At 41.4% G+C, this 8,401-nt stretch overlaps 1 pseudogene; it reads right to left on the reverse strand.

Moving 5' to 3' along the window:
- Nucleotides 1–5,782: 5,782 nt before the first annotated feature.
- LOC110293640 (high mobility group protein B3 pseudogene) lies at nucleotides 5,783–6,353 on the reverse strand (annotated as a pseudogene).
- Nucleotides 6,354–8,401: the final 2,048 nt, after the last annotated feature.

Below are 8,401 nucleotides of genomic sequence, written 5' to 3' on the forward strand. Positions count from 1 at the left end.
GGATGGAGAAAAGGCTCAAAAAATTCAACTTCTACCAAAGTAGTTATATTGGTGATTAATGGTTCCTAGGGGGTAAGAGTCTTTTTTCCCCTAGAGAAAAAGGCCACTTCAAAATTACTCATGCTCCAGTTAGTGCCTCTGAATCCATGCCATGTACTAGAAGCACTAAATAGACCAAATGGATTTAAAGAAAGAGCAGGTGAATTTGGGAGCAAAACCTGATGGTAGGTAGGATAGTGGAGAAATCGGGGGCTAGGGAGAGGAGAAAATGAAGGTAGATTTGATCAAAATGCAATATATGTATGAATGAAATTCTGAAATGTATAAAAAGAATTGGTGGATAATGGTGTTAAATAATTAACTCCAAATTCCTGCTACAGTCTACAGAGCAGAACTGAATTGATGTGATGAAATGTCTCTGTGCCTTCTATTTATATAAACGCTATTTTTCCTTACTTCTCACTTAATATGCAGAAGCTTAAAAAGACATGTCTAGAACCTTGTTTTACCATGAAAAAAACAAAAAAGAAACAGCTCTTTGTGTCATATGTCAGTGTTAATTGAAACAGAAATGCCACTACAAGTTTTTGCCAGTCTTTCCCCTTAAACAATCTTCCCAACCTGTAAGATCACCCACCCTCCCAACCCTAGTACCTGTGAATGTATGTGTGAAAGAGTGTGTGCTGAGCATATGTGTGAGCAAGTATGCGAGCATGTGTGTGTGGGTGAGTGTGTGTGGGGGGGTGAGTGTGTGTGTGTATGTGTTTGTGTTTGTGTTTGTGTTTACCAACTGACCTACATCCCCAGTGACTGTTACAAAATTTTCCCCAAATGAATACTGTGTCACTGGAGTAGAAAGTATTGTGTTATTGTGTTAGTAACAAAAGTCTATTAAATGTTTTTTCCGTACATTTTCTCAAAAAAAAAAAAAAAGGTTAGAGGAAATGTTTGTGGAGGATCACAGCCTTGATAAATGACTACTAACTGTTTATTCACTCACGAGCTCAGTAACGCAGGAAAGCAGCCATTATGAGAAAGACTAGGTCAGGAACTGAGAACTGACATGCAACTGATCACTTGCTGGATAAATAAATGAGTGAAAACTTAGGAAGAGATGCAGCAGGCACCCTAGAAAAGCTCGCGTCCTAGCAAATGTCAGTCAAATTGTTCTTAACACCTTCTACATGATGATCTTCTGGAATATTCTGGTTTCCCCTATAGGGGTCCATGAGATCTTACATATAGTCATTAAGCGTGTTTAAGTTTTCTGACTTGAAAATGTTTCCACAGCACAGGAGAGTAAAGCCTTCCTTATCCCTCTGTATGATTAGGAATATTGACTGGCCGCTTGACATGATCTAGATCCATCCAGGACACAAGTCTCTGGGCATGCCTGTGAGGGGCATCTGTAGTAAGTTCAGTAGGATGGGAAAACCTACCTCAACCCTGGGCTTGACCATGCCATTGGCTAATATGCTGGGCTGAGTTAAAGAGAAGTCTATCTAAACACTAGCATTGATAGGTCTCTACTCACTGAGCATGGAACACTGTGTCCAACTGCCCCAAGCTCCTGCCTCCAAGACTTTCCTGTCACAGTTGACTGACTACCCTGGAAGGAGGAGCCAGAGTAAACCCTTTCTTAAATTATCTTTTGTCAAAGAGTTGGTCTAAGCAACAAGGAAGGTCACTACTGTGTTCTGAAACTAGTTTAGTGAATTGTGTGCATCACTAAATTGTCTCATAAAAGCCTATAATGCCATCAGTGCCAGTAGTTTTGAAACATGGGGCTCAGCACTTCCCAGGAGCTCCATCACCCATGAAGAGTACCTATGTATTGTTGTATTTATCTAGTGCTACTGAATTCCAAAAAAGAATTTTCCACAAATTGAGTGGAAAACACTATAAGCTTTGTATTCTCTCTGTCTCTCTCTCTCTGTCTCTCTCTCTGTCTCTGTCTCTGTATCTGTCTCTATCTCTCTCTCTCTGTAAGTGTGTGTGTGTGTGTGTGTGTGTGTGTGTGTGTGTGTGTGTGTGTGTGTGCACGTGTCCAGGTGCATGTGCATGCATAGATGTGTGTGTATGTGAAGATTAGTAGATAATTTCATATCGTTCCTCGTGCCTCTTCCACTTTCTATTTGAGACCGGGTCTGTCAATGGCCTGGAACTTTTCCAAGCAAACTGCACTACCTCTTCAGGAGCTCCAAGGGTCCACCTATCTCTGCCTCTCATCTCTCTATCACTGTGTCAGCAAGCATCCACCTCCCCTCTGCTGTGACTACAAGCAAGTATCTCCCCTCTGCTGTGACTGTAAGCATCTATCTTCCTTCTTCTGTGGTTGCAAATATGCATCTCCCCATTGCTGTGCTGCAAGCATGCATATCTACAGCACTGTAACTGCAAGCATACATCACCACACCCAGTTGTTGTTTGTTTGTTTTTTAATTGTGTGAATACAGTGGCCCGCTGCCACAGAACAGGTACAGATCAGAGGAGGACTAGCAGAAGTCATTTCTCTCCTTTGGCCTTGTGGGTTCCTGAACTCAGGTGGTGGGGCTTTGCAGCAAGCACCTTAATCTGCATAGCTGGATCACCTGCCCAGCTTTTTTAAGAGTAGATTTTGGGGACTCAAATCTAAGTCCTTATTTTATGAAGAAAGGACTTTACTCCGCAGCCCCTAAATCATTTTTGGTTACCAAGCATTTTATACAACCTTAATAATATAGAAGTAAGTTTTTAAGTGAATATATCATTTCACTTAGGCAATTCCACTACCCAGAGGCAGTCACTTTGGAGGACTTGGAACCTAGTCTTTGATTACTCCTTATCTTATTTTAATGTTAATATAAACACTCATTGTATGACACAGAAATATTCAAAACACTAACAAAATATGCCTAATGACTATTTTAAATTAGTGATAGAAGAAAATTCAAGGTTCTGAAGTCTTTTTCCACCAATAAACTTACTTTTGCTCCAAGATTCTCTTTTTTCTGTGTTTTAGTAAGACTTGAAATTAGTATGGATTGCTTTGTATTTGGGGAAAATATATAAGTAGTTGGTACTTTATCTTAGGGTTATTTGGAGTTTGAAAGTGAGATTTTTGTCAACTATCATGCAGGGTGAAATAACTCCTTGAGAAGCGGTGTGCCAAGCAGTTAATATAGAGAATTTAATTTGTTTGCTTCTTGTGCGTTTTGCCATTGAGTTTTCTGTGGGAAAACACTCCCTAAAAACACACTTTATTGGCTCTAATTAAGAATGTATCCAGTAGTGTTCTCTCAGGCTTTGGATGCCTGCTGGCTTAATTTTTAAGCTTCTCCATTCTCAATAAAAGTGCTGAATTGAATTTAAAAGTCTATTCCTACAGAATTACCCCTTAGTGTGCACACCACTCCCTTCTGCAGGAAAGATTAAAATACTATTTACTACACATAGCAGACATTGTTTCTTGAAAATGGATGGAAAATAAGTCTATAGTTTAGCAATAATTCTGAAATGGAAGGTTGTTTCAAACATATGTTTTGTTTTCTGCTTTATTTTTACACAGAACCAAGATAGATATTGATGTTCAAGCTGGAAATTTGAAGAAAATAGTTGTTTAAAGATCAGCAAACAAATTTGTGTCCTCTGCTTTCAGAATAGAAAAGTTACTGTGAATTATTCACCACCAGGGTGTCCCTAGTTCCCCCGGGAGAGTTTTTCACTGAACAGGCTTGGTTAATTCCCCCAAGCCTTCTTCCTGTGTTGTTCTGTCTGACTTCGACATAGAGAGAGAGTTGCCACCTCTACTGCAAGTGGGCTGAGATCATACTGACCAGATTGTATTTCTTTTCTAAAATCAGCACAAAATGTTTGTATTTAAAATTATTTATTTTGTTAATTGCTCATCAAATGAAATGTGTGTCCAGGTACATGCCAGACAAAATGCTACCACTATGAGAATATAAGGAACTAAACTAAACATGGGGGAAAACAAATTTATAACATTGCAACATGGTCAAAACCGTGCACAGAGAGGTCCAAAGAATCGAGAAACTAACTAGGCTTGGGAGGAGTTACATCTTTTTTTTTCTAACTTATATTACATTTATTAGTAGTATGTATTGTGTGTGTTTGAGGTGTGCAGGTACATGTGCCATTGTGAGACCCCCACTTAGAGCGTTTCTCCCTGGAAAGTAAAGCCCCTGGACGTTCCCCAAGCTTGTTTTCCCTGATCTCTAAAAATACAGGCAGAAAGAAGCTCTTTGTTCTCTATAGCCAGCAAAAAGCCTTTTTGTTTCTGTGCCTTATAGCCAGAGATGCGATAATTGTAGGAAGACCTACAAGGACATGGAGATAGACACCGGAGAGGAGGCTGCAGCTCACTCCCCCCACCCCCCTCACCAGAAAGGAGCTGTAGCCAACTCTCCTCCCAACTCCACCCAACTCCTTCCAACTCCTCCCAACTCTCCTCCCAACTCCTCCCAGTTCCTCAGCTAGCTGTTAAAAGCCCCCTACTGTCACTGCTAGGGGTCAAACTCCCCTGCCCAGCACAGTGGACGGACTTCGTCCTCAGCTAGCTGATAATAAAACCTCTTGCAGTTTGCATCAGGTGTGGTTTTCTCTCAGGTCATTGGGGTGCTGGCCAGCTCATCCCGGGACTTGAGCAGAGGCCCAGCTTCAGGGGTCTTACACCATGATAATGTGTGGAGATCAGAGGAGAGCTTTGTAGAGTCAGTCAGTTCTTGCCCCTTGCTTTTATGTGGGTTCCAGAGATCAAACCTGAGTTGTCAGGCTTGTGCAGCCAGTGTCTACACCACTGGGCCATTTTGGTAACTCACAGGAGTGTTTCTTGAGAGTAGTGTAAAGGATGAGGAAGGGCCAGATGAGTCAAATGGTGGGTGTGGCAGTGTAAAGACTTTCCAGGGTCTCAACATCATATGTAAATGTGCACTTATAAGAGAAAAGAAAAAAATGGGGGACAACTGGTGTGAACATTTTTTTTTAATGTAATACTGTTTATTTAACTTCAAAAACATTTCAGCATTCTAAGCATACCAAAAATAACAGAATGTTGCAAACTGCGTTTAGGTACAGAGGGTTCTTGAACTTCTGAGTTCTACTGTTTCTTTAAAAAGTTTAAAACCTACTGCACTTAACTAACAAAAAACTCCAAACACTTCTCATGCCAGCTGACCCCTCCCCTCTTTCCACAACTAAGAATGTCAGCAGAACTCTATGCCACTATATACAAAAACGAGACAACCTGAAGCTAAATGGATGCCCACAGCAATATCAACAGGTCCAGCCTCACAGTGCATGCCCTGAGCTACGGCACCCTCCAAAAGGCATCTTCCCCTCACAGCCTCTACTCCAAACAAGGAGCATTAAGAATCTGGGTTGTTTTGTTCTCTTTACAAACTATAGATATGTACAGTTGACAACTCGGGATTTCTAGCCAATAACCATATAGTTAACACTACCTTATGAGTTGAGAACAAAATGCCAGAAACGTCTTCAAATGCCTTGTCACACCAACAGCAAAGTGCACTGAGTGAGGAGAACGAGAGAGTGCCCTTTCATCTTAAAAATGTTTGGAGCTATATACAACTTTGATACAGTTTCAGGGCACTCCGGACACCCATGGCCACTTCATGTAAACCACTGACACTTTGAGACACTACAATATGATTGTGATCAAATTTTGTAATTAAACCTAACAAGGGCAATAGACACGACTCAATAAGGGATATGTCAATCACAGCACTCTCCTACTTTAAGATATTTACAAGGAGACAGAGTTTTATTCATCTTCCTCCTCCTCTTCCTCCTCTTCCTCTTCTTCCACCTTTTTCTGGGCAACTTTAGCAGGACCCTTGGCACCATCAAATGTCCCTTTAGTCAGCAACATCTTTCTCATACTTCTCCTTCAGCTTTGCTGCCTTGGTGATGTAAGGCTGCTTTTCACTGTCACTGAAGTTATTCCACATCTCACCCAGATTTTTTGCCATATCTCCAATACAGATGCCAGGGTTTGTGGATTTGATCTTGGGGCAGAATTCGGAGCAGAATAAGAAAAATCCAGACGGACGTCTTTGGGGGACATTTGGGTCCTTCTTCTTGCCTCCTTTACCTGGTCCATAATCTTTCATCTTCCGATCATAGCATACTTTATCTGTCTTTGCCATTTCATCAGACTTTGATTTCTCTTACCTAGACATGGTCGTCCACCTCTCAGCACACTTCTTGGAAAACTCAGCAAAATTGACTGGAACCTCTGGGTTTTTCTTCTTATATTCTTCCCTGCATGTCTGTACGAAGAAGGCATAAACAGACATCTTGCCCTTTGGTTTCTTGGGGTCACCTTTAGCCATCCTGACTGTATTGTTCACTAGGGCACAACGTGTGGTTCAGTACTCCCCAGCCTCGCACTCGCTGCCTCCATGAGAGCCGCCTCCGGTGTGAACATTTTAAATGGAATGCTTTCCTATTTCAACTAGGTCAACCTATTTCTTAGGCATGATTATGATGAAGGTATGATTTTTAAAATAGTTTTTTTTAATTAGGTATTTTCTTCATTTACATTTCCAATGCTATCCCAAAAGTCCCCCATAACCTCCCCCCACCCACTCCCCTACCCACTCACTCCCACTTCTTGGCCCTGGCATTCCCCGGTACTGAGGCATATAAAGTTTGCACAACCAATGGGCCTCTCTTTCCACTGATGGCCGACTAGGCCATCTTCTGCTACATATGCAGCTAGAGACACGAGCTCCGGGGGGAGATAATATAGCTTCTCCAGCGTTTCTGTCTGAGTCTGATGCATGGAGAATAAGCAATGGGTGGACTTAAAGGTGAAAGAGTGGGAAAGAAGTTGAATGTTGCAGTAATGTAGAGAACAATCACTGTGGCCACGGACAGGACGCTAAAAGAGATTAAAGAAAAGGGCAGAACCAGGATATAATTTGGAGGCAGGATCAATATGACCTGAAAATGGTTTATGAACGAAAACAGAATTAAGTGTAAACTCCTGTTTGAAGTCTGGGCAACTGGAGAGGGATAATGTCATTTCCTTAAATTGATGGAAACTCCAGAAAGTATGCAAGTGTGTGTATGTGTGCACAAGAATGCACACAGGTTACAGTGGAACAAAAGTAAAGGTACTATTGGGCTATGGCAAGTTTCAGATGCATTTTATAAATTTGTCACTAGGCCAAATGTATAAATAACACCACGTAGTGGAGTGGGTTACAAAAACTAAGAAAAAATAATTTTTGAAGACATAAACTGGATGTTTTTTCTCTAAAAGTGAGCATGAAGTAAGAGGGCAAGGGAACTTTAGGTCAAATCAAAAATTTATTTGCAAATAGGAAATGTGCATTTTAGCACAATTGTTCCTACAATTAGCATGACAGCTAATAGAAGTAATCAAGACACAAGTGTAGGCAGCCTCCTCACCTTAGCAATCACTGCTATGTCTGGTCTGCCTGGGGCTCACACACTTCCCAAGCTGCTGGAAGCTAGAACGAGCATGCATGGGAATAAAGCAGGCCTATTCCTGCCCAAAGCAGAAACTTTCTCTGAGTTTCCCTGCTGACCCAATCAGAACCCTCTTAGGACTCCTCGGTAGTATGAGGCCTCCTTTCTTCAGCTCATTTTCCACTGATCTTGCCTATTTCTGGATCTGAGCATCTTCTCACCCAAACTTACCTCTTTTTCATTTAGTCTTACCGGCATTTCTTGCTCTAAAGTGCTAATAATACTTCTAACCCAATCTTGGCAGCTACTTTGAGGAAGGCCTGCATTAGTACCTCAGGGAGGGTATGGAGGCCATGGACCTGGGATGTAAGTTTCGCAGGTCACAGAGTTCCTAGAGCTTCTTTTGGTTCTCCTAGATGTGTATGATCAGAGATGAACTGGTTTATCAGAAACAATGGATTTCCATAAATCACTCCTGACACCAGGAGGAGAAGACACCACTTGTACACCAAATTAGGATTACCATATTAATAACATATAAGAAAGTCAAGAAAATGCACTGAAGGCCTATTCTATGTCAGGCATTACTCTGGAGGCTCTCTTAATTGCTCAGAATACTTTTCCTTATCATCTAGACTGATGGACACCATCCTGAGGCAAAATCAGACCCAGTGCGTTTTTTGGAAATTTCTTTTTGCCTTTCTTATACCAGTTCCGTGAATGTCTTAAAGCAAGCATGTTCACAGTCTCCCATCTAATATAAATTCTCTGTGCTGTCTTGCTGACTGGATTTCCCCTGCTTCTCCAAGCTGCATCTCAATTTTCCTTCTTGAATGAAGCTAACAAAGAGTCTCTTTCTTGCCATTGCATGGGGTGAATGTTTCAAAAATGACAACACACCTCCAGGATGCTTGAATCCTTGAAAACTGGCACCTTCATGAAA

The sequence above is a fragment of the Mus caroli genome, unplaced genomic scaffold (assembly GCF_978045245.1).
Source record: "Mus caroli unplaced genomic scaffold, Mus_caroli_1 scaffold_6, whole genome shotgun sequence".
NCBI lineage: Eukaryota > Metazoa > Chordata > Mammalia > Rodentia > Muridae > Mus > Mus caroli.